Raw genomic sequence first — 25,944 nt, 5'->3', positions numbered from 1 at the left:
AGTTTGCTCCTTGAATTTGGTTTAGGGGTGGGTGGATTCGAAGCCAGTAAACATTTTCCTGTTGTAATACCGATAAAGCCACAGCCTGTGCTAATTCTGGTGAAAATCTGACCACGAGACATTATGAGGTGTGAGTAGTCAAATTCATGCATTAAATTCTGATCCATCCACCCAACAAAAAACAGCCAACAGCATCGGAAAACCTCTCCTCCTCAAATCCACACATCCTTTCTGTAACACCAGGATAAATAACATTTCTTTTTACATGTTAAGTAATATCCTTACAATTCAGTTCTTGTAGCGTGGTCATCGTTGCCAAATAAGTCACTTAGTACAAAGCCTTATCAGCAGTACCTGTGAACTTACTTGATAGCCAGACCACAAACAGCCAACTTACAGTTTTGAAGTAATAAAAACAAAAATTGAGATGAGCTGCATGAGGGAATAAAGTTCCCCTGTACACCTCCATCTTGCTTAGCTCAGGCTTAGCCATACCCAGGATACAGGTTCGGAGCAGGCACTGTATTATGAAAGACCAGGACAGTCATAACAGATTTCCCTGGCCCTCTGAGGGGCCCAGCTCTCCCAGTCTTTGGAAGGGGACATAGGTGTTACGTTCACTACTTGTTATCAAAGAAACCAAACAGCTTCAAAGCCACCTCTCTCCTGCAAAGCAGTTCTGTGGCTGGAGTTGTCCTCCAACAGGGAGCTAACGTTAGCCCGAATTTTTCTTCAGAAGATGCAAGCACATATATCAGTTTTCATTCCAGTACATGCTGCCATGGCCATATCTATCTGCCTCCCCTCATTTTCCCCTGTCCCTACCCACTGCTTTCTGCAGCTCTAGGCCTTTGCAGCTTGCCACAGACAGCCTCTATCAGGGGATTCTCATGGTAGCGGAGTCCCAAATGGAAACTGGAATACGGAGCTGCTCCCTCACAAACTCCCCTCCCCTTCTCTGTCACCATCTGGCTGCTCTGCCTTCCAACAAATCCAGCAGCTCTGCTCCCTGCCTGGGGAACCTCCTGTTTTTAACTCCGCTGGAGAGCCCAAAACGTGGTTCCAGAGACTATTCCAGTGTAGGTCTGCACAATAAAGTTACAAAGGAAGCCGTGATTACAGAGCGGAGGTTTAAGCGCATCTGAGACAGCTCCCCCCCTACCCCCTAGCTGGCTGGCTGCTGCAGGCAAGTGTTAAAGCCCATCTGGGAAGAAACAGGCCTCCCGCTTCCTGCTGCCTCTGCCTGCCAGGATAGCCGGGAGCGATGGCAGGACGGTGGACCACAGCTAGACTGGAGCGCAGGCAGCTGGGGATTGGGTTTGGCAATAGCTCAGTCATCATGTTTTCATTTTACAAGGTCAAAACCAAAACCACCTCTGGTTTGGGTTTTGCATTCATGCCTACAGAAACATGAGAGTATTTTAGACTTAGTAAACCCCTGCTTCCCCACACCCCCCCCACACATCCCCTGCCTTCCCAGCTTGCTGGCTTGTGACCAGTAACATCTAAAATAACCATCTCCTCCTTCCTTAATTCCTGTCTTGCTTCTAGGACTGTAAAGAGAATAAAGTAAAAACAGATAGACAAAGGCCATTCTCAGTGCAGCCCAGCAACTGCCGGGTGCAGTCCCTGATTGGCCTAGCATAGTCCAGCCAAGGCAGGTTGCAATGAGAAGGGCAAACGCAGCTCCGTCCAGCTCAACCCAGACAGACTGGAGCAACAGGGAGTGAATGCTCAGTTGAGACAACAGCCAGAGAACACAAAACGGCACTCCGAAGTATACCAGAATGAAAGTGGTCAGGCAGTGAATATCAGTACCTGGATCACAATGTAAATACCAGGAAATTTCAGAGTGGGGTTTGGTTCTAGAAAGGATCATGATCCATGCAAGAAATCCTAAATCCTCAAGCATCCCTCACTTACCTTACATGTCCTCCTTAGTAACCCTACAACCCCAAAAAACCACGTCCAGCATCCTGCATCTTGGAGTACTCCATACTCCTCTAGCAGGCCTCCCCTTACCTTTAAACATACCCTTTTTTGGTACTTATCGGTACCTTCCATCAGCCTGTTACCTCCTCTCTGAGGGTCAAAAGCAGGACAGGGCTGTTTCAAACACATCCCTTTGCTATTTTTTGAACTGCTGCTGCTGCACTAGACTGAGAACCATGAGAAAAGAGGGACTGCAAGAACCCAGGAGTGAAAGAGAGAAGGTTAGAGTCCCAGAAACAGAAGTGGATTCCCAGTGATGAAATACAGTGGGTCTGTCAGGACAGAAAGGGGGAACTCGGTGTGGGAACAGCAGAAAACATGCATCAGGGCTGAGCTCTTTGGACTGAAAGAGCCGGGGTAGCAAATCAGGCTGGAAGCATTTCAAAAGATTCACGTTTGGCGGAGCCTGGGGCTGGAACAGCAGAAGATGTTACGGGTCAGGACTGAGGTCTCTGGCAAAGCCCACCGGCTGACTGGGGATAAAAGTTTCTCCAGTGCTTCTCTACATGTTATCTGGCCATAGCCATGTTGGTAAGCCCATTGCTTCCCTCAGCACCAAGAGCAGCCCCTTCTGTTTTCCAAGAGAAAAATCCCTGGAAACCCTCTTTCCTCCTATGGACACACTCACAAACCCCTCTGTGCTGGGCAGCAGATTTTCAGCAGCTGTCTTTGAGGGGCCAAGACTCTGTACACATGCATCTCATCCTCGTGTGCTTTATTATCGTGTCAACCCTAGGTTACACTTTGCTGCAGGCATCACTAAGCCTGCTTAAGGCCAAAAGGGCCTTGGGTCCCCTCCCCTTCTTCCCCACTGCTTCTCTTTTCTTTCTTTGCTGGAATAGGGCAAGCAAGCTATTATTGTCGGTCTGGCCTAGTGCAGCTCCTTTTGGCAGTCACAGGCTTTGGACCTCAGCCAAGCTCTATCCCAGGGGATGTTGGGAGCGCTTTGAAAATTAAATCTCTCAAGAACTCACGAGGCTGCAAATGCCATGATGTTGCTTGACCTTGGGTTAAACTCAGCGGAAGAGGAGCAGAAGAGGTGGCGGCAGCAGCCACTGTCACATTGCTGGCCTCGGATAACTCCCGGGAAGAAGAGCCCTGTGGGGAGTCGGGGTGAGGGGAGGTTGGGGGGAAAGAGGCGGTGCACAAGCGGGAAGCCAAGCAGGGGAACTGCCATTCTGCATTAGCCCCCAGAGGACTGATCAGTCCCTGCCACATATTCATTTTTTGCTCCAGACCCTTTGATGCCTTGTGAGAGTCGCATATATTATTCTTGCACAGGTTTTAAATGAACCGTGCCTCTTAATATCAAGAAATATCATATGGGTAAGTGCCGAAGCATCCCTCCCACTATTGTCCCCCACGTACACAGCAATTACATACGAGCTTGTGGGTAGCAACGGTCCACTTCACCATCGTGGCATGGACTAGCACACAAAAATACACCTCCCCTCTTTGCCCCTTGCTCAACAAGTCCCAGCCCTCAGGATCTCTCTCCCCACTCTATTCTCAGCTGCCTTCTTCCCCTGTCCACATTTAACTCCTGATCTGGGTGAAATACCAGGAGGCCCAATCCTTTGTCCCTTCAAAACCCTCCACGACAAGAGGTCTTTTCTCTCAGGGATGGAGAGTTCTAAAACAAGCCTTATCATTTAACAATAATGCACTTGGGAGGCACCTTCTTTCACATTCTTTCTTTTCTGAGCAGTGCCATTACAGTCCAGACAGCTCCAGCCAGTAGGGAAAACAGAGAGCACATGTTCTGGGAGCTCCCCATGCCTTGAGGAGTCAGCTGGCTGGAGAGAGGCAGCAAGGGAAGCCTCACTGCAGGTACCTTTGTGCACAGTCGGTGCTTTGTCATGGAGATTCTGCAGGTCTTGCAAAGTCTCCACTGGAGATGCTACAGCTAATGAAACCTCTTTAGCTTCCCTCCTCACTGTAGGGAGTCCAGGGGGAGCTCAAGAGGGATTGATGGATGGACCCCTGGAGATGCTTTGGGATCAGGTCCATCTGCCCTTTCCAATTCAGTGTGCACAGGGTTGTGCTAGGCTGGGTGAGGTATGCACGTCTCATTATGTTCCGCTGCAGAGCCTTCGCTTCAGCAAACCTCCCTGTGGCCCCGTGCCCCCTGGAGCTGGCTGATTATTTTTGTCTCAGGCTGGAGGCCCGGATGCTTCTGAGTATCACGACATTTGTGTAGCATTTCTCCTACACTCCCTGCCCTTTCAGTCCCCCCCACTGCAGTCCCAGAGAGACGATCCAGATGGAACTACCCAGCCGCCCTCTGATCAAGCTGAGGAGATTTGTAATTAGGACTCGACGGCTATTATCCCATGACAGCTGAGTGCGGTATCCAGGCAGCCCGGAGGCCACAAGAGGAATGTGAGGGTTTTAAGGAAGAAGGGAAGATGTGAGCGCTTTTCAGCCATGCCATATTGCGCCAGCCCCAGTGACAACATCCCACCTGCCAGGCCCGATTCCAAGGGCAGTGTCAGTGCAAAAGGGCAAGGGCGATGGAAGAAGGGGAGGAGGACGGGCAGGGGCGCAGGGTGGGGGAAGAGACCTCCATGACCAGCCTAGCAATTCTGCCCAGGACGCAGCCAGCTCTGCCTGCTGAGGCAGCCAGGACAGTCTGCTGGAGCAAGGGGCCGAGGGTCCAATTTCAGAGTTTGTCCCCACAGCGGGGCCGCGGTGGCGCCATCCAGGCTTCACGTCCCGCAGTTCAAATTCCTCTGGGTGACACATGGCTCTGGAGCGCAGCCATGGGAGACTGGAGCGTCCCAAGAGGGGAGCAGGTGTCACCATCCTCCCCCACCCTCCCTCAGTTTTCTGCACACACAGCCGGGCTTCCTAAAACAGAGCCCTCCTGCTTTAAAAAGAGACGGCGCCTGGATCTAGGGGACTTTCCAAATATTTGTTTTATTGCCAAGCCTTCAGAGAGGTCAAGGAGGAACATGCTCTCTCACTCCTAAGCTCCTTTCTTGCTTGCTCTGTCTGCTGTTGCTAGAGCTGTGGCACCTCCGCCTGTCTCTTCTGCTCCAGTAATTACCAGCCTGCTGGCACAGAGAGAGAGAGAGAGAATGGCAGGAGCAACAGAGGGCTGGCTGGGTCACAGATCAGCAAGTGCAGGGTACAGGCAGCTTGCACCATATGCAAACCAAACCCTGTGAATTTGGGATCTAGCACGTCAGGATGGGAAAAATCAGGTCGCCCTTCAGAGAAAGCCAGGACTCTCAATGCCCTGAGATGCTCCAGCCTTGTCATTCTAGACTTCGCTGCTTCAAAGCACATCAGACTTTGAAACAAGCACTAAATCTGTTAGACAAGTAGTAAGAAAAATTAAAACCCAATCCAGGCCATCTCACAGCCAGCCTTTACCATCCAAGGACTGTGTATTGGTCCTGGAAGGCAACAGGAAATTAACAGGGGCCAGCAAGGGATGTGAACAAACAGTAAATAAACCCCAGAAACGGGGATGTATGATCAGTAGCCACCTCCCCCCCCTTAAGCTGCTCACACTCACTGACTTCCCAGCCAGGACATATATTCCACTATTTCCAATGCAGTTCACATTGTTGCTGGCTTGAATATGTTACAACGTGCTATTTACTTCTGGCTAGAGACCTTTGTGCGGCTTCCCCTCCTGGCCCCACAGATCAAACATGGATGGACTCTGCCCTCGGAGTAGAATAAGCCAGATTCAGAAGGGGCAGGGGAGAGCAAAGAAGAAGTCTGGGAGGTTTAATGCCCCAAAGCATCTCAGTTGGCCCTCCCACACAGAGCTTCTGCCAAGGCCGGAGGAAGTGAGTCACTGCTGGGGCTGGAGGGGGGGCTCCGGAGTTCGTGGTCACCCCCTGGAAAGGCCTGGAGCAGCGGACAGGCTCTGCCCAGGAATCAGCCAGTATTCAATTCCTGTTTGTGTCCCAAATGAATCATTCCGAACAGCTGTCACTGTGCCTGACTGTGCTCCTCATGTGCTTTCTATTAGCTGAGAAAACAAGCCAGGCTGCTCCCGAGCATGGGGAGTTTGCCTTGTGGCAATGGGGAGAGTGAAGAACCTGGGAAATCTGACTGTGCTTTAACCCTGCACACAAGGCACTGGTTTCTGAGTGGGAGCAGACACCACTCACAGGCTCACTGGGGTGTCCTTGACCCATTTCTGCACAACTTCCTTAATGCAACTTCCGTGGATGTTCTGTCGTCAAATTGACTCCCACATACATGCCACTATTCCTCAAAAGCTACAAGCCTATGCCTGGCAGAGCCAGCTTTTCAAGAACTATTTTAAGAGACCACTGAAGGCACAACCAAGAGAAACCTTCCTATTCAAAAGTCGTAGCAATGCCCTGCAGGCATCACCAACAGCAGCATGCAGCCAGGAGGGAACCACAGCACAAGAGTCAGAGCCGGGAATAAGGGCCTTCAACAGCATGAAAAGAGCCTGAGGAAAAAAGCCGAAGCAAAGTGGATGGAAAGTCACAGCCTCCCTGTGTGACTTCCAGTAAGTCTCTGCCTCCGTTTCACCCCTTCTGCTAAGCAGAGGTGAGGGTGCAGGGAGGAGCTCATAGCTCTTCAAGCTCTTTGGTGTACTCAGAGGAAAGGAGCTATAGGCATGCAGAAGTGTGGCTATTAATTGAAAGAGCACAAAGAGAACAGCCCAGGCTTCACTCCCCTCCTCCTTAGGTCACTCCCCTATGGGAAAAATGCTAGGGTTGTGCTTTCCACCTCAGCCAAAAATGATCAGCAAGCTGCAGGGGGTAGAGGGCCTGGGGAGGGAGAGAAAGTTTCTCTTCTCAGGCTGCCAGAGCAGAGAGGCTGCAGCACATAATGAGAAACGCATTCCTCCTCTCCCCATTCCTTCTCCTGCAGCCACCTCTTCACAGAAAAAGTGTATGGGCCTGGTCCAAAAGACACAGGACTGTCAAGCCCAAGCCAGTAGTTCTCTACTTCCCTTTGAGACAAAGAGTCTGCAAACTAAAATAGGATGTTTGTGCATTAATCCCATTGCTGCTCTCAGATGGCCTCCAGCCCCCACCAAGTATAGCCTCGGGCAAACAGAAAATACAAAGTTATGCTGCGTGGACAAAAAAAATATGTAACGCTACAAAAAAAGGCTGGGCATCCATCCCCTTCTGATACCTCAACAGCACTATTGGCTCCTCAGCTACGGTAGGAGCCAGCCCGATTACTGCACTCCTGGTCTTCAAAACCACTCCACAGGCTTTCAATACACTCACCTAATAGACCTGAAGTAATAATTCAATAGAAGCAAAGCATTTGTGGGATTCAAATCCCATTTCTCAGAGAAACATAGCACCTGAGGGACTGAATAGCACTGACTTTTGATGATTTTTAAGCAAAATCTTCCAAAAGTGAAATTTAGCCACCTGAAAAATCACTCCCTGTCTCCTCTCTGCTCATTCATCCACATTCAGGGTTGCACACTGTACTATCATGCATTTAGGAGCATTTCACCCTGCAGCTCTGAAACACCTTCCCCAAATCTCTCTTACCTCATTCCCTCCTCATCTCTCTCTACCAGTATCTGTTTCTCACCAATGGCACTAGGGAGCTGGCTAGTGAATTACTTGGAATGGAGTTTTTTGGAGACACACTGTATAAATAAGACTTGGACAATATTCAGCTTATTTTGATTAAATAAAACCATTTGGTTTTAATCCAGCCACTGAGAAAAGGAAGCTATTCAGTTATGTCTCATAGTAAAGGCCTGGTTCTTTACTCTATGATGTGCATTCACAATGACTGGGGCTCCAAGCTCTATCATGCATTGCATACAAGATCCTTCCGTGACTCCGTGCCTCAAATTCTTCACTTATTCATAGGGGATGATAATATTTTCTATCCTTAGTAAAAAGAAAAATAAGATAGTGATCTTTGGGATTTAAAATAGAATCACTGAGTTTGGGAACTGCTAAATGCCATCACCCTGTATGCTCCTTTACCAGCTAGCCTCCCATACACATTCACAATATAAAACTATTTGTATTCACTTTATTTCACCCATATCCACTGAAACCAAGGCAGGGTCTTAATCCAATATTCTACTAGAGCCCAGTACACTCATTCCAATAGCAACCAGGCCAGAAAAGAGTACAGAACTGGCCTAGTAATGCAGGCAATAGCTCTCTCTCATGTCTGCTATTTACATACTGCTCACAGCCAGGTAAAAACCAGCCCATTTTTGTGCCAACATCACATGCAAAAAACCCACCACCTAAACTTTGGACCACGCTGAAACATTCTCCTATATTGCTCTAGTGGAAAAAAAAAAAAAAAGCCTAAATCATCAAGACAACACTATAAAGAACAGTGGGAGAAAGGAAAAAAGGGAAAGGAAGTAACAAACTCATAACTAAACCCAACGCAGACGTCCATCACGGGAGGTCAGGGCATATACAGAAAACTCCTCAGTGTTAACAAAAGTTCTTTCTTCAGTGTTAGGCAGGAAATCCTCATCTCACATGCCTCTGCCTAGTGTGTGGGCAATGGACTGTCATACTTATCTGTGTTGTAGATAACCTCTGGACATATGTAAAAGTTCATTCTCAGTGTAGTCCCTGTGCTTTCACTGCTAAATAAAACAAGTCTGTGTCAAAAGACAGCTGATGTGTGTGGTGTTAAGCACATTATTGCTTCCAGCTTTCATTTTCCAGATGATGTTGCTGGGGCTGCTGCTATGGCCTATATCCTGCGGAGATGGACTTGACTAGAGTATTACAATTCGCTTTCTCCAACATCCTATTGCTGACCCTTGTCTGTGATTGTTGTGTTTCAAATCATCACACTTCCTCCTCTTAGTCAGAAACTTGGCTTTTCTCCAGAGGATGTTCAGGAGAGAAATATAGGTCAGAACAACCCTCCACCTTAAACTCCCCAGCATCTTCGCCCCAGCCACTCCTTTTCCACGTCATTAGCGTCAGGGCCGCAGGATGCCAGGGAGAGGAAGCCTTCAGTGGGAGCTCAGGGCTAATTGACATGCCTTTCAGGCAGCAGCAGTGCCAGGAATCGAACTACTGTCCCCAGGGAGTGGCGGCAGAGGCAGCAAAAACCTTCCTCAGTGGCAGACGAGTTTTTCCATTTCCTTGGTTTCAAATCTTGCTTCTGTTCTCCCCAGTCTCTGCTGTGGCTCCAGCCGTGAATTCTAGGGAAGCCCAGCTGCCTCAGCAGGTATGGTCTCGTTAATGAGCAATTAGCTCCTAGCCTAATTGGGCAGCAGAATGGCTAATGAGCCCAGCTGTGGTTGTCTGTGCCCTCATTATCCTGTGCTCAGCCAGTGGTAATACTGAACTTCTGTCCCATTTCCGTCATGCCATGATCAGAGCACTGGCTGAAAGCTTAGATGTGCCCATGCTCACTGCCTTTTAGTGCTCTAAAGTTGATGGCTTGTCTTATCTGTTTCCTCTAGCAGGCCTGGAAAAGCTTCTCTCACTTCTGCACTGTACAACCAGATCCTCCCTCCCTTGTCTCACTCCTACTCTTTCACTCAGCAGGTTTTTGCTCTCTCTTCTACATATTTATATTTGTGAACATAGATACATAAAAATATTTAAGTATTTGTCTATGCATACATACATATTTATATATACACGCATACAAGGCTGAGACTTGTGAAAATGAACAAGAGTAGTGCTTACCTGCCTAAGGAACACAATTGGTTAAAACATTTCCAGTGTAATACAGAACACTGGTATCTCTTACTTTATCACACATCAAGGAGGTCTAACCAACCCAGGCACTCTTAGCACCCAGAGAGGAATCCTTGCGCCAGACTGTGCAGTGTTAGAAGAAAGGCAAGGTTAATCCGAATCTTTGCTTTGTAATTTTAAGTCACAAATCTTCAGGAGTCCTAAGTAAGTTCAAGTTGCAGATCACACAAGCCTGTTTTGATGTGCTCTACTTTGGATTCCAAGTTAGGGAGTCACCAGTTGTTGGATTTCGCCCAGCATCCTAGCTATTTTCTACCATTTTTATCCCCGAAGTGAACAATAACGATAGAAGGAGAAAAATGAGCTGCTCCTTCTTTGCAACAGCCACTGACCAGACTTCGCTGGTTGCTAGGAGGCTGGGAAATCTTCATGAAGTTTTCTGTCTCACAGGCCTGAACATACCAATTAAAAAGAGCCTATCCTCACACATCTCAAAGCATCCTACAGGAAAATGATTCTTTCACAGCTACAACAGTAGGTACAGCAGTTCTTAACAGAAAATCTCAACATCATGTGCCAGTTTAACATGATACATGAAAGATGCACTATCCAGTTAACTAGCAAAGCTGTTTGGCAGAACGTATCTTTACTTTCCAGCATTTGGATTCAGAGATCTCTTGTGAAAAGTGGCATGTGACCCTTAATGACAGTACCCAGTCAAGGTTGGAGGGCTTTTTGTTTGCTTGGGGTTTTTTGGGTTGGTTTGTTTGTTTGTTTTTTAAGTCATCCAACTGCTGGGTTCTGGACAATCCAAGTCACATTACTAAGATGCGAGATATTTCATAGCTCTACCTGCTGCAGCAATGAACTGTGTTCCTTCTAGGACTGATTATCCCAACTTCCTGCTCTTCCTGATAAGGCTTTCCAGTGGCTGCTAATGGTTTTAAACATGGCTTCTTCTACCTCCAGGGTACTTTCTTAGATTAGATTAGATTATCTCAACATATCACACCCGCTTTTTAGTCGCTTCACTGCCTTCCTGTTAAGAACCAAAATGATTTTTTAACTGCTCTTTTGCCCTAGAAGGACTTCTTTGACCTTGTTTTACCCCACCTAGCGGTTCTCCTCCTAGGTGCTCCATGAAATCGGCCAGTACAAGAGATCCTGTCACCTCCAAATGCCTGTACATTGTGAGATACCTCAATGTCTCCACTTTTCACTGAGCATTTTTACTTTCACTGAACTGTACACTTTTGGAACCCACAGACTGAAAATCAAGACAAAACTTTCCCCTTTCTCACCCTTTATACAAACGTCTTGCCATTGCTTTTTCTGACCATCTTGAAACAGCGGGCCAGCCTGTTCACCATCCAGAACAAACCCCCTTAGCATAGAACAAGCAGCTGTAAGAAAGGAACTAGGGGTACCTGCTGCCTTCGTGCTAATGATGCTGTCAGAACAGGCACATCACTCGGAGGCAAAAACACCCCTTAATGTTTTACACGTAGGGAGAAAAGAAAGGCTGGGTCAAAGGCCCCATTTTAAGTATTGAGCTTTATTTTTAGGCTAAACCCACTCAACATTTATTCATTCTTGCCCAAGCTGCTAGTAACCAGACTAAAAACCAACACATCTTTCATTTAAGATAGACGGACAACCTTTTTTCATCATGGCTTCGCAACATTACGTTGGGCCCCTTCAGAATCTTTTTCACTTAAGATCTCAGAGCATTTAACAATCCTTAACGTAAGCTTCGTACCACTTATAAGTCTACAGAAGAGGAAACTGAAGCACTGAAAAAGACTGAGCAAGCAGTAGCAGATAAACCTTCTCATAAAAAAACATGCTGTGCATTGAACCATTAACAACCTATACTAGTATGTTTAAAGGGCTAATTTAATGAATGGAACAAATGCTGAAACACAAGCCAGTTGAGAGGAGCTTCTCACATCTTTTCCCTAGCATGTGCTGAAATCCTCCCTTGCTATTGAGAAAAAGAGGACGGTCATGTGCACGGGATTGATTTCCCAGAAGTCCAAGATGCATAATACCAGGCATTCCACAGGGGCAGGCAGCAAACAGAATATTGTGTGCATTTTTGACAGTCTCTCCCCTTTTACTGTGGGCTCCCCACAGCGTTTCTTTTTAAAAAAGCTTTTGCACAGCCCTGTTTATGTCTCCTGGCTCACCTACCTCCTTCTTGCTAATATTTTATTTATTGCATCCTGATCCTAACAAGTGAGCTTCTTCCCCAATCACTGCTAATTAGACTGGGTGTCTCTCCAGAGTTTGTATGCATGCGGATCCAGACAGGACATAGATGTGCTTTGCAATTCACAGGGAGTATTCAGTGTCCATATAGATTGTCCAAACACCATAGCACTTGAATAGATATACTTTACCCCCAGTCCAGGTATCAGCAAGCAGAATTAATATTGCATTTCACTGAAAGCAGAAGATAACAAAAGATTGGCCAAGCCTATATATTGATGTGGCAAAAGCAATACAAAGGAGAACACATAAGGGGAACTATTTCTCTTCCCCTCTCTCTGGTCTGTTTCAAAAAGCCGGTTACTGGCTCAGGGTTGAACCTTGCTGATCTCAAAGTCATCTCTCTGCCTTTGATACTGTCAAGAAGTTTTCCCAGCCAAAAACACAGACTTTGAATTTCCTTTTCACAGTGAATCCATGGTTGGTACTCTTTTTTGCATCTTCAGGACAAAAGTGGAGAAAATGAGGTGAAGCTGTCCATGTGGAATGGGAAGGACTTGCCAGGAGCTAGACAGTGGTTGGGAGGCCTTGCAGTAAAAGCTAAATGAAAGGGCATTTCTGGAAGCTAGAAAGATGGTACTGCAGTCCAAGGAAATGTCTCCAGAAAATAAGCAGCAAATCTTGCTCCCTGTATACAAGAAATCAATATTGGTATTGGACCAGGGACATCAGAAATGGCAGAAGGGACTTTCATACTGAAAAAGGTGTTTACAGTACAACAGATCTTAGACAAGTGAATGCAGAGCAGTATTTCACCTAGTAAATTCAGCCATTAAACAGAATTAACAGCAGCCATTTCTCTTCCATTGCAGGAGAAGATAAGAATAGTTTGGCCAACCCTATGTATCAATACAGAAAAGGGAACTCAAAGGAGGCCTTTCTAAGGATGTTTTTATATACGGATTCATGAAGAAGTCATTCAAGTAGGCTCATTTCCCGGGAAATAGTTAAAATACAACCAGCAGAAGCTATGTGTAGGAGCTGGTAGCAAGTCAGGAGTTGCTCAAAGCAGGATTTAAACTTCTGACCTTCCAGCTCTGGGAAGGCAGAAGTGGGGGGGAAGGAAAACAGTAGAGGTGGATGGGGAGCAGGGGAGGTGGTCATAAATCTTTTCATTCCTCCACAAGCACTCGGAGCGACATACATGAATGAGTTGTTCCCCACCAGCAATGCTGCAGGAGATGAGGAGCTGAGCAGGTGGGCTGCAGGGTGGACTCTGGAGTAGAGCCCACAGAGCAGGTCTTCACAAGAAACAAATGAGTGATTTTTGAGCCCGGCTCCAGTCAAATCACCGTTTGCCACCAAAACAGTAATGGCAAGTTAAGAGGAGAAATCCACAAGCTCTAGCATTCCTGCATGGGGGACAAGGGAGATGTGCTCCTTGGTGCATGGCAGAATGGGGTGCTGTAATTTATCTCCTCACCAAAGATTGCATTAAAAGCTGAATAGTCACCAGCTGGATGCCATGCACATGCTGGGCAGAAGGCCAAGGGTCTTGCTTTTTCTCACTTTACAAAGATAGGCCCCTAGCACAGGAGATGCTAAATATCAAAGGGCATAGCTTAAACCGTCCCACATACTTGGCAAGGTTGGTGGGGAGAGGGTTAACACCTGGCTGTGAGGACAACATGAAAGCCAAAGAAGGCTTGCTCTTAGCAACATGCTGGTTCATTCCAAGTTCATTTGTGGAGCAATGGGGTGGTTTGCTTTTGGCTACCCTTGGTTGACTTCCACCTGGCCGGGATTCAGAGTCATGAGAGACTACACCAACATACACACCAGCTCTTGACACTAGACTTCCTGCTCCTTGCCCCAGGTCTGAGGACATCTTTGCAGAAAGACCTTGTACACGGATGGTTCCGCCCTGCTGCAACTAAAGGCTTGAAAAGCAGGCACACTGTATTTCTTCCCATGTCCCAGCACGCACATCGTTATACCCTGTGCTGAAGTCCTGTTCTGTGCTCAAGCAATTCAGTCAAAATAGGTCACAAGTTTGAGCAGTCTAGGAAAAAAAGCAGGTGCAAAACACATGCATGCTAGGAATTGTCTGGGCCAGTGACAAAAACAAAGGATGAGTGGCATCATCTCAGCTTCTCCACATCCGTTTCTCCATCTTCTCCTCTCCCTCCCCCCCGCTGGTGAATATTGCCAGAGGTACCTGCAGGGCTGTCAGTGACCCCTGGCCACAAACCACTTACAGGTTCGAGCAGAAGAGGTATAGACTTCCGCCCCTTCCGAACGGCTACAAAATACCCCAAACTGATCCAGAGGGGCCATTTTTAGTATAAGCAGACTTAAAAATGGGGCAGAGACTACCTCCTTGATTTTTGAATCAAAGAAATACAGAAGCAGCCAGAGTTGCTGACTGATTCTGGACCCTACTGCAAACTCCTGTCCCTGGGCCATTTGTTCCTGTCTGCTCTCACAGGAGTGAGAAGGCACATTCCTCATTGCTGTCTTGGAACAAAACCTCATGGAAAGAACAAAGCTAACCACTTCTGACTGAGCAACCAAGACTTAAGAGACACTTCTGGCACTTGATAGCCAGATTACTTTACATCTGTAAGTATCTACGACACTCAAACTCCCCTACACTCATGCACTATGCAAGAGCACATACTTGTTGCTGACCAGGTTGTAAAACTGGCCTTTGCAGCTATAAAATAGGAACCTAGGATTTCAAACAAGCCTAGAGGCTCTATTAGGCTTGGCTTCTTTGACTGCAGCCCAGTTGGAGAACTTTTAGCCTTGTCCTTGAACTTGTAACATGTTTTTCCCTGCCTTTCAGGGGTGCTGATGAGTATTTCACTGAGGCAGAACACGTTGTGTTTCTCCCTTTAAAAGCAAAGTTTGTGATGTGATTTCCCCATGCCCTTCATCCCACAGGAGCTCCAGCAACAGCTCCAGCAATGGCTGTAATGAAAAACCAAGCTGGAGCTTTCCTTGGCCTTCACAAGGCCTGACATCCGTAAACAGCACTTGGGAGAGCATGTTGCAGTAGCCAAGTCCTCTCAAATCCTGGAGCTCCCCAGCAAAATAGGTGCATAGGGAAAGGTCATGAAACACTTCCATACAAAGAGCTAGGGCTGGAGACACACCACAGTGAACAACCTCTAGACAGATGGGTTAGAAGAAATTAAAAAGGGATCCAACTTAAAGATTTTCCTCACCCCATTATGACATTATTTGCAAAGGGTCAGTGCCCTGGTCTTCAGAAAAGGTGCCAAGAAGGTTGCAACAGCACTCCCACACCTGAGAGACAGAGCCTGCTTTCCTTGGAAAACCCAAGATCAGACAACCTGGTAAGCACAGACCTCTGTCCTAATAAGCTAAGAGGCAGGACAAAAAGAAACCGGGACAAAGAGAAAAGGCATTTCAATACTTGGAATCAGCACCCAGACCAGCCCCTATGGACATTTTGCTGGCAGATTTGCATGCACAAGCAGTGCTATACACACACACACACAAATTCAGCATATACATATATACACACACACAAGCCGCACCTTTACATGTAAATGCAGACCACTGAAGGAGGCAGGAGCCAGGCACCTGCTGTCAGCTGCCTTTGCCTCCCTCAGGGACTTCAAGCAACACACTGAGTTGCTGTAAGCTCCGGTTCCCTCACAATTTGTTTTCTGTAGCATTGACGAAGTGCTGCTGGTATTCTTAATACAGGCAAGGCACCACTCCTACCCCCAAAGAGCTTGCCTAACACCAGTAATTAGAGATATTGCATAACATAGCTAATTACTAGCTTAATTAATTTACTTTAAATAATTCTTAGATATTGTCAGCAAGCCACAACCTCTTAATAACCTTTACATAAAAAAAGAGTTACACAAAGTATTATTGCATATTTCATGTACAGACACCCAGGTATCATCCACAGCCAGGAAATTCAGCTACTACTGACAGGCTGAGCTGTCAAAACCTGACCTCACTGCTGCGCACACAGAGGAGGCAGTGAAGACCCCAGTCTGTGATTTGGAATGAAACGTCTGAGAATAAAGTCGCATGGCGTTTGTGACAAGTCACATCCTTGAGTACTCTTGACCATGACATGCTTGGAAGCAGTATGGCTCACATTAGAGCAGGTCCAGAGCTGCAGAAAGACTCTACATCTGTCTCCGAACTGAAACGCTTTATCCTATTAAACAATCTTATCCCAACTTTTACCCTTGAGGGGGAACCACTTTTATGGGAGCTCTGCAACACTGTAAGGTTTGGAGGGCTTGGAGGCAGGGAAGTAATGGGGGGAGATGGCAGGAACTGTCAAAGTGGACCCCTACTATCATTCTCTTTTAAAATTGATTTTTCAGAGACAAAGTATTTGCCACGTATTTGCCTCCTCCTGCCTGCCCCAAGGCACCCTTCTGCATCCCATGTAACACTCCTGCCTGCCACGTTATCTCACTGCCTACCTTTCTGCCTGCATGCATTGTGGCCCAATGGCTTATGCTTTCACTTACTTCATTTGCGACCCAGATCCTCAGAGACCTTCAATGGAGTTAGACATTGACCTCAGCAGAAAACACTAGTGCCATTGACTGGAGCAGCCAGATCAGCAAACAAATGTCCTATCTACCAAACAGATCAAACAAACTTGGAGCTCTGACCTCCTTTACCACTTCTTAGTCCTGCAGACTGTCAGGGACTGGGCAGTGCATAATGTAAAGGCAGGGTTTGGGCTGCCACAAATGCAGGCTGGGTAATAAGGGGCCCTGGCTCCACATTTGCAGGTGCTTACAGGTTGAAGCTGTGCCCAAGCATGGTCCATGCACACCAGTTTTGGACATACTCCACAAGCCCCTTCGTGCTCTGACACCAGGAGCTGGGCACCCACTCTGAGACAGGATTACTACACGGGAAACTTTCAGAAAGCCAAACTCCCCGTAAGACATCTTGAGATAGGTCCCCTCTCGATACACAGGTGCCATGTGCAGAAAAAGAGAGGACTAATCAATAAGGTCAGAAGCATTTTACATAGAGCATCCTCTCCCAATACAACAGAGACCAGTCCTTACTAGACCAATACAGTTTGACAGTAGCCATTGATCACTGCAGTACATCTGCTTGATAAATGACATCTATTTTCAGCAGTAACTGACAGGCACTCTGGCATGCCCTCCAGGCAAATGCTAGCTCTCAAAACGCTGCGACAGTCAAGCCAAGAAAGCCAAAAAGTCTAGAAGAAAACCCCTTGTGCCACCACTCAGCTGCTGAATAGTGTGGAAGACGAGGGCTGTTGTTAGTTGGGGTTGTTATATTAAATATTATTGCATGGCTTGTGTATTTTTCAAGTTCAAGAGTGAGCCCAGAGTCAAGGCCATCTAAAAGAAACAAATATTCTCAGGAAAGCTGCCTTGTGTTTATATCCCTGCTTCCATACAAGGGCATCAAAAGCATTACTTGCAAGGAGGGAAACCAGGGCACCAGGAGGTGGTGCAACTCGCACAGGGCCACGCAGCTGGTCAAGAGTCCCGACAAGAATTCCTAGACTGCATTCCCCCAGGATATAAATGTGCACACACACACAGAGCAACTCACTTAAAAGGTCTGTGTCTCCCAGCCCCTAATGTGGAACAAGTGAAGCAAAAGAGAATTGCGACCATTCTGCAGTGCCAGATAAAACCAAAAGGTGCATGGTGCACAGCCATGAGGGTAAAAAGAGGAAGCAGCTGGGAAATTTTGGCAACAGAAACTTGGTTTTGCAAAACAAATGAAACCCAAGGAAAGCCACAGACGTGCAGTGTTGTGTGGGAGCAGGTGGCCCTCGATCTCACGGGCCCCTTCTCCCCTGCTATGAAGAAGCCCACGCTGCACTGTTTGTGGAAGTCTTGCTTTTTGACTATGACTTCGGTACAGTAATTACTGTGAGTTCCTCAAGTTTTCCTGGAAACAGATGCTCAAGGCTGAGGGTTGAATTTCTTTTTTCCAAGCATCTGCTGCCATCCGGTGGCAAATGCTGCAATGGCATCCAGGGCCTTCCTTGGCAGAGGGACAGCCCGGGCCCTGGTGACAACCTGCAGCCTGGCCTGAGTCACCGGGGAGCCCACCGGCCAGAGGAGGTAGCTCCTGGAAAGAGGATGGGAGCTGTCTTACACTTGTCTGGACAGGGAAAGACCTGGGTGAATCACAGACAGAAATCAACTGCTGCAGGAAACTATCAAATCACATTGAGGGCTGAAGTCAGGACAACTGTTTAGTGCAAGACCACTCCCCTCACATCCCTTGGTCTTCCTTCAGATGCTGTCTCCTCTCATGCCACTGTCCTTTCTATTCTCCCCCCCCCCCGCCAGGTGGAAGAGGGAGTTGCCCTGCCCCAGGGCCAGCACTCCAGTAGCCAGGAGGCAGGCAGCTTTGCCAAGTCCCCGCAGTCCAGCTGGGCACAGGAATGCATGCCAGGGACATCAGCCAACTGTTCATGTTCTCTTATTTGCAATCTTGTAAATAAAAATCAGTCAGACAAGAGCCCTGGAGGCCCAGCCAGAAACAGCCCAGTCCCCCATCATCTGAGAGTGCCTGCTCTACATGACTCAGAACTCAGTCTGGCACATGGAAAAATACACAGGGCACTGCAGTTTGCAGAACACCGCACGGCAGCATGTTAGACTGTTGATAAAAAAAGCAGCAGCCACATACCCAGACAGTCTGAGGGGACAGAGCTGAGATGCCTGAAAGTTAGTATTCCTCAGCCAATAAGAAAAAGCCAGCCATCTTCTTAAGAGAGAGACCTTATCCACTGCAAAGGCGTAACAAGTAATACAAGTAATTACACAACAAGTAATAACGTAAGAAGTGCAAGCCCAGATCTTCACTTTCCAGATGTTGCAGCAAAGGCTCAGCTCCTCATCTGTAGTGCCCCAGTACCTCAGAGCAAACACGACTGCAACGTGGCACACACTGTGCAAACAAGCTCTTCATCTTACAGAGATTACACATTTATGTAAAATATTGTTAGCATTGCTCTCAATTACTCCAAATAAATCCAGTTGAACTCAACAGCATCTTTCCTACTTTATGGTGGTGTAACCAGCAGCTCATGATGGACCAAGAATAGATGCTTATGCTCCAACCTGTAATCGGTCAGGAGCACTGGGGGCTAGATCCACACCACATAACTACAGGACCTTATTAGCAGAATAGAAGGTGTAAATAACCCCAGCAACCTAGGTTCACATCACCTCTGAAATCATGTGACTGCAATTATTAATTCTGCAGCGATTAGGATTCAAGGGTCTCAAAACCCTTTACTAACACTAAGTTCTCTTCCATCTATGTTGCACAAATATAAATAGTAGAAATCCATCTGTTCAAAGCTCTTTTGAAAGAGCAAAACCAGAATTTAGAGCAAGTCAGTACCTTTACCTCTGTTTTATACACAGGGAAACCAAGGCACAGCACACCAGCACTGGGATCTGCGACCAAACAGCACCCAGACAGATCAGCAAAGCCACCAGCCCAGGCGCTGGGGGACAAATGTATCTTGCAACAGGCCATTAATTCATTTGTCATGAATGCCAAAATGCTGTTTGAGAGAAATAAAAGCCTGGAGTTGCAGGGAGGATTACAGCAACGGAGATCCATTGGCAGAGTAAGTTAAACTGCCATCAACACCTGCCTATGCCCATTAGCCTCTCGCTGTCAGGAACAGTACCTCAAACTGAAGTCCAACTCAAAAGAAAATGCAATACCACGCATACAAGGAATCACTCACAGGTGGTGCTGGCAGGAGACACGCATACAGAAATCACACTTTGATGGGGAATATGAAATATATAAAGAAAGAGTTATGTTTTGCACCTTGGTGTGCCATCTCTTTACCTGCTTTTCCTTTTAACCAGACAGGAGGGGGTATGATAAGAGAATTTCAAGCTGACTTTGCCCAAGATGGTCATCTACAAGCAGATGTTACTTCACTGAAGTGACTCAAAATCTTTCCCTCTATCTTTGTCAGGGACTCTGTATTGAACTTACTCAACCCCCAACCCAAGTCAGAAGAGACCGTCCCAGCACGCAGGGACGAGCACCAGGGGAGTTCCATCCCACTTCTACCCACCACACGTTGTCTTTGTGTCCCACTACTAAGGCACCTTAGATCTTTCCACTCTTTGCACTCAAGAGCCCAAGTTGTACCCCCTCCCCCCAACCGCAACAAACCTTACACAATTTCTTTTCGTTCTCTTTTATGCTCCCTATTTCTCATTCCATCTGAGGCACCTGCTCAAAACACAAATGTGGTCTTATCACCCCAGAACAACACATTTCAAATAAGTATATCAAACACCTTTTATTGACATGAATAAATTGATTGGGACCATTACTTTGTGGCTGCTTCCCACAGAAAAAGCCTCTTAAAGGCAGCCTGAGGCAGGGAAGCAACATTTACATTTAGATGAAAGCATTTCTGTCACAGCACCTCCCAACAGTTTCTGGCCCGAGGTACTGTCTCCAGAAGAAATTAGTAAAGTCAAGGAGCTTTGCTTTAAATAACGCGGAAGCAAAAGGGAAAATATATTTCTACAGTCCCACTGCAAGCATATTGTGACCTGGAATCACATAATCTGTAGCAAAGCAATGTCAACAGGTGAAAGGAGAGCAGTATCATCACATCAAGGAGAAACAGCAAAGAGCTTATGTCTAGAAACTGATTTTTCCATTTCCAGCACAAACTGTTAAAATGCCCTCCTTTGTGTATACCTAACAGTTACAGAGGTTTCTATCACTGGACTAGGAACAGTTCCCTTACACACTGACAACGGACTGCATTCAGTGCTGCTGTGTAGTACCACCACAAATTTACACCACATGGGCTCTACCTCCAGCCTTTACTCAGTTCATTACACTAAGTCTTCAAGACACCTGACAAATGAAATGCACAGTACATTGCCTCAGTACTGATAGAGTGGAAGTGCTTTGCAAAGGTACCTATTTTCATGGGGTTCCCCCCGCAGTGAGCACAGATCTGACAAGGATTTTCACTGCCCTTGGCATCCATGTCCCCAACCACCACAGAAATGTCAGTGAACAGTAACTGACCTGTGTTTTTTGCTGCTGTCATTGAAAGGCTTGTCTGTGCTAGAAATTTGTCCTGTTTCAGCACTACACAATAGTTGCAAGAGTAAAAGCAACAGATGCAAGTATAACCAACAAAATTATGTTTTACTGTCTTATCTGTTGTAAAGAAATAAATATCTTGCCATCAGTCAGCTGGGGAAGAAAAGTAAGTATTTCCACCTCCCTAATCAATACCACCTGCAGTAAAACTCAGCACAGACCAGGCTTTAATGCTGCAGCTTGATAGATGAAGGACAGATTACAAACCCTCTAGGTCCAGCACATTCTCCCATTGAGCCAAAAAAACAGTTCAAAAGGGGGCAAGAAACTAAAAAAAACCCTCATTAATAGTTTCAAAGTAAGGAAAAAATGTGCCACGGATTCCGAGACAGGATATAGTCAGGGGATTATTTAAGTATTGTCATCTGAATGAATTAGTACTTACAGCTCAGTGTCACCCTAGGGACTGAAGTCTCTGCTCAGATTCCAAGTCTGAGGTCAACTTAGAACAAGTTACAACCTACACAAATGCAGACAAAGCTTCCCCGCATGCCGAGGCAGCTGCGGAAAACTTCCCTGCTGCTCTCCTGATGGCCTGCCTTCACCTGGAGGGTCCCTGTACATCAGGGACGTGCACATGATGGAATGTTTAATTAAATGGTGTTTTATTACAAGTGGTGAGACGCTTCACAGTGGCTCTGTGTCAACCCTAGCATTTTACAAACCATTTCAGTTTTGTGCTGTAGCAACAGTTGCAAACATGCGTCTGCTCATTCTGCAAAATCAGCATCATACTCGTTTTTCTCTTCTGGAGGAGTAACATGGTGGCACCAGAAGCCAAGTGAAAAATGCGCTGCCGCAAGGGCACAGTGCATTACAGGGATTTGCACATGTATTGAAGATAAACCCTTCAAAATTCGCAAAGGTATAGCTCCAGAAACTGTTGAAACACTTGACACTCTCCAGCTTTCCTTCCGACATGCTCCTCAAGCTCGTCATCCTTCCTGACACATCAGCTAGAAGAGGAGCATTTCCCTGTCTCCCAGTGCCTATCTTTAGTGGCCGTGTATCTATACAGTGCTAATAAGGCCAAAATATGATCCTCATTTACCTTCATGTTTCCACCCCTCACAGTGGCTAGAGGAACATTTGCAACATAAAAAGATCTTGCTGGCAGACACACTGGACGTCGTGTAATTTTGTCCACTAGAAGATTTAGGGCTGAGCGGACCCTTTCACAGAAAAAAATCAGAGCACCCAGAGAGTTCATGTATTTCAAAATGGACACTTTGACTGTTAAGTAATTCCCTCTGTTAATTCTCTCCCCCTACTTCCAATAAATTGTCAGAGACACTCCCTTGGTGACAAACAAAACCCTCGGTATTACGAAGTGCTGAAGCTCACTGGAGCTTCTTAGGGAAACTGGGTAGCGTGTTCCTTTACTCCTTTGCTACGGAGCATCCTCTTGTGCTTCTTAAAATACTGCTATTGATATCCATTTTATTTGCTACTATATAAAAAGCATTAAGCTGTGAAGTAACAGACTAAAGAGAAGCCAGAAGAAGGATAAAACAGTGATAGTCGGATGACAATAAACCAACCCAACTTAGAGGGAGGAAGACCCCCCATGAAGCTGTGGCTGAGTATTTTGAAAGCACACATTCAACCATGTTACCAGGCCAAGAATACTAGACTCTCTGTAATTGCCTAGACTTTGTAATTAGGGTTCATTCAAACAAGCTGTAATGCCAGAGAAATTTCCATCTTACAGATTTGACTAATAGTCTGTTCCAGGAAAACCAAGACCTCAGGCAAAGTGAAATACAACTCCATTGACATCACACACAGCTATTTTCCAAGGCCAGTGCATCAATTTATTCTGTAATTTCTCTCCTATACACATGTCCCCTGGTGCAGGAAACTCAGCCTTGCAGCTACAGCGAGAGACAGGAGTGTTCATAAGCTAAGCAACAACTTTGCAGTGCATGCTTCTTTCTAGTGACATTGCCATAGGTAAGGACGTTAGACAAATATTTAAAAAGATAACAAATAATGAAATGGAATTGCAACAAGATTCAGAAACAGAAAAGACCCAATAAAGTCATCTGGAGTAAAAGAATGGGTAACAAGACCAATTGCTTGAATCTCTTCCGGGTCTTTCACTTTGACAACTGTACTTCTGTGTTACCCTAAGTGTGCTTTGATGTAAGGGAAAGCTACTTCACTAATATTAATAATCAGTAAAGTTATTCATGCTTACATTGAAGCTGGGCTTGATTTAGTGCCCTAAAATTTACGTACTCTGACTTCCAAAACCTGAGAGATATGCAACCAATGGAATTATCAAATCCTGGCCTAGATGTGACTTCCACTTGCCAAGTGTCCTCCACTCGCTAAGTGCTATCTTTTTATAGTGCCTTTTCCTCCTTCTGCAGAGCAATGCAAGATTAGCTTAACCCTTCCCACTACTCATCCAACCAGCAAGTGGATTTGAACAATGTTTCTCTCTCCTTTGTGAGACCCAAGTAAGACATCCTTATGATGTGCCAGAAACCTGCACTGCATCAATATTCACTGGTACATCTGTCAGGTGCCAGGGGTGACCATTCTCAGAATACAGTTTTGCAAAATGTCTGAGAGTTTATGCAGATAAGTGTTTTTTGTCAGATTCCTTCACTTGTTTTTTCTTTAGGGAGAGAGAGGGAAAGAGGATGGGGATTAGGAACAGGGCAGGGAAATACATTCTTTATATACATATATATAAGTAGCTGATTTTGCAGGGGCCAAGTTACCACTCTCACAGGGATGAGCATTTTGTAAAGAACAAAAACCAGCCTGGCTAAATTGTCCACTTGGGATTTGTGGTTTGCATTATGTTGTTTTTATCTTTTGCTCCAGTTTGTTTTTTCACAGTCAACACCATGAGAAAAATCAGGCTTAATTACCTTGCATTAAAGTCAAAGAAGGAAACAAGCAGAACAATAGTTTGCAAAGGATGACTTGTACATGCAGGGCACCCAAAAGGCTCTTCCCTCCAACATCAGACATCCAGTCTTTCTGATACACTTAGGGTAAGAAACTACCCCGGAAAAAGACACAATACGAACACCAGCAAGGCTTTCTCAAGCTTACCTGTCACATACAAGAGCAAGGGAGGAAAAACATCTGTCGACGCAGGAGCAGCTGACTGGGACATATGGAAGAGCACCTGTCACAGCAACATGGAGGGAACTCAGCAAACAGAACAAGCCCCTGCCTTGCAAGGGTCTTGGCTGCCTCAGGGAACCAAAGGGTACTTGCCAGGAGGAGCACAGAGGGACCCAGCTCCTTTGGGGACCAAGGGACACTACCAGGAGGGGCAGAGGGGAAGATGGCTCCCTTTGGGATCCAGGAGCACTGCCAGGAGGTGCCTGGTGACACTGTACCCCAAGGTCTGGGCTTCCCTCCACAGGCAAACGGGCATGGCTGCTCTCAGAGAAGAGGCTGTGCCCCAAGACTCCCTCCCACCACCTCTCCGTCACCCTTTTCCCTGTCACAGCAGGGGAAAAGCTCTTACCTGCACGCTGCCACGCCTGAGGGAACTCACTCTCAGAAGCTTCTGGAACCTTCCGGGCCAGGTGCTCCCTGGGCAGCCCCACCCTAACGAGCAGGGCCCACCCTAACGAGCAGGGTTCGCCCAAGCCCCTCAGCACCACACACCAGCCCCCCTGCAGCCCTGTCCCACTGCCTCAAAGAAAGTCGCTTTAAGATCCTCAGGGATCAAACCCAATGCAAAGAGCAGAAAGTTCACAACAAGCAATAGAAGAGCTACCTTTTTTCCTGTCAATCCTGAAAATCAACTTCCTGAACACCAGGCTTCACCTTTTCTCCTTGGACCTAAATGAATGTAAGTTGTAAAAAGCTATCCATGGCCTAGGAAGGATCGAAACCCTAGCGCCTACGTTACTTTTTACAGCTGCCATGACATTAGAATGAAGTCTGGTAATGTGCATGTAACAAAGCTATGCAATCGATGGCTTTCCAGCCTTTACCCTTGCAATGGCAAGGCATCATTAACACAAGACCAATATTGCAATAGGAACTGTATTGTTCCATTTAAGCAGTAATAAAAATCCTCTTCAGCCTTGTCCCTGTAGGCTTCATCGTTTAAAGTCTGGAAACTTAGAACCTGTAACAAGAAAGGGAGGGCAGCCTAAGCCCATTCAAGTTCTACGTTAAGTACAAGGAATTAAAAAAAACCCAAAGAAATGTCAAAATAAATACCATAGCACATGTTCAAGCCAGCCTCAGAAAAGCACTTTCAGAAGCTATTTCCAGTAGACAAGAACTGACCTTCCCCTTATAAAATGCCACAGGGTATAAATAGAGCAGCCTCTTCAAATATGCAGCTCCAAACTCCCGTGCAATTTGTCATGAATACTTCTCCCTCTGCTTCAAGCACGTTCAAACAACAGGGCACTCTTTTCTCAGTATACCCAGAGCACTAATTAGCTCGAACTGGCGTCAAAATACCTCACTGTTTCTGAAAAATCATAGATCAAAACCAAAGCAGAACCAGATCAAGGATGCAGCCTTCCTGACTCCCTTTTGACCAAACATTTATTCTGTAAAGATACTCGCCACTTCTCTCTGTGGCACCACAACATTCTCCCAAGTTTTGGAGATGCTGATTATCACGAACTGCAAATATGGAACACCCAAACAGCCAGCTCACACAAATGCATTATAAACCCTGATAGCTGGAAGACAAGGAGCCATTAGAAATGTACACAAACATGTAACTACGCAATTTGAAAGCAAATTTTAGCTTTTCAGCAGGCAATGAATAGACAATGAGTTATTGTGCATCTTTCTCTCTGCAATTATCACCCCTTTGGAATGCATCTCTTGCCAGCTCTTTATCAGTTGTGTGCGAGACGACTCTACTGGCACAACGTAACAGCTCTTAGAAAAT

General features: G+C 46.3%; 1 protein-coding gene across 1 annotated transcript in view; it reads right to left on the bottom strand.

The window, feature by feature from the left end:
• LOC148056022 (uncharacterized) overlaps positions 1-24,985 on the bottom strand; it is a 61,002-nt gene extending 36,017 nt beyond the window's left edge. Inside the window, exons 1-2 of the mRNA XM_087755345.1 lie at positions 24,547-24,985; positions 24,123-24,198 (exon numbers count right to left, since the gene is read on the bottom strand). The gene's annotated coding sequence lies outside the window, so the exon portion shown is untranslated. The remainder of the gene's footprint in view (positions 1-24,122; positions 24,199-24,546) is intronic.
• Positions 24,986-25,944: the final 959 nt, after the last annotated feature.

This window comes from Nipponia nippon, unplaced genomic scaffold (genome assembly GCF_047370975.1).
Source record: "Nipponia nippon isolate SJK-2023a ecotype South Korea unplaced genomic scaffold, ASM4737097v1 scaffold_19, whole genome shotgun sequence".
In the NCBI taxonomy this organism is placed as follows: Eukaryota; Metazoa; Chordata; class Aves; order Pelecaniformes; family Threskiornithidae; genus Nipponia; species Nipponia nippon.
This window is presented reverse-complemented; position numbering and strand designations above follow the sequence as displayed.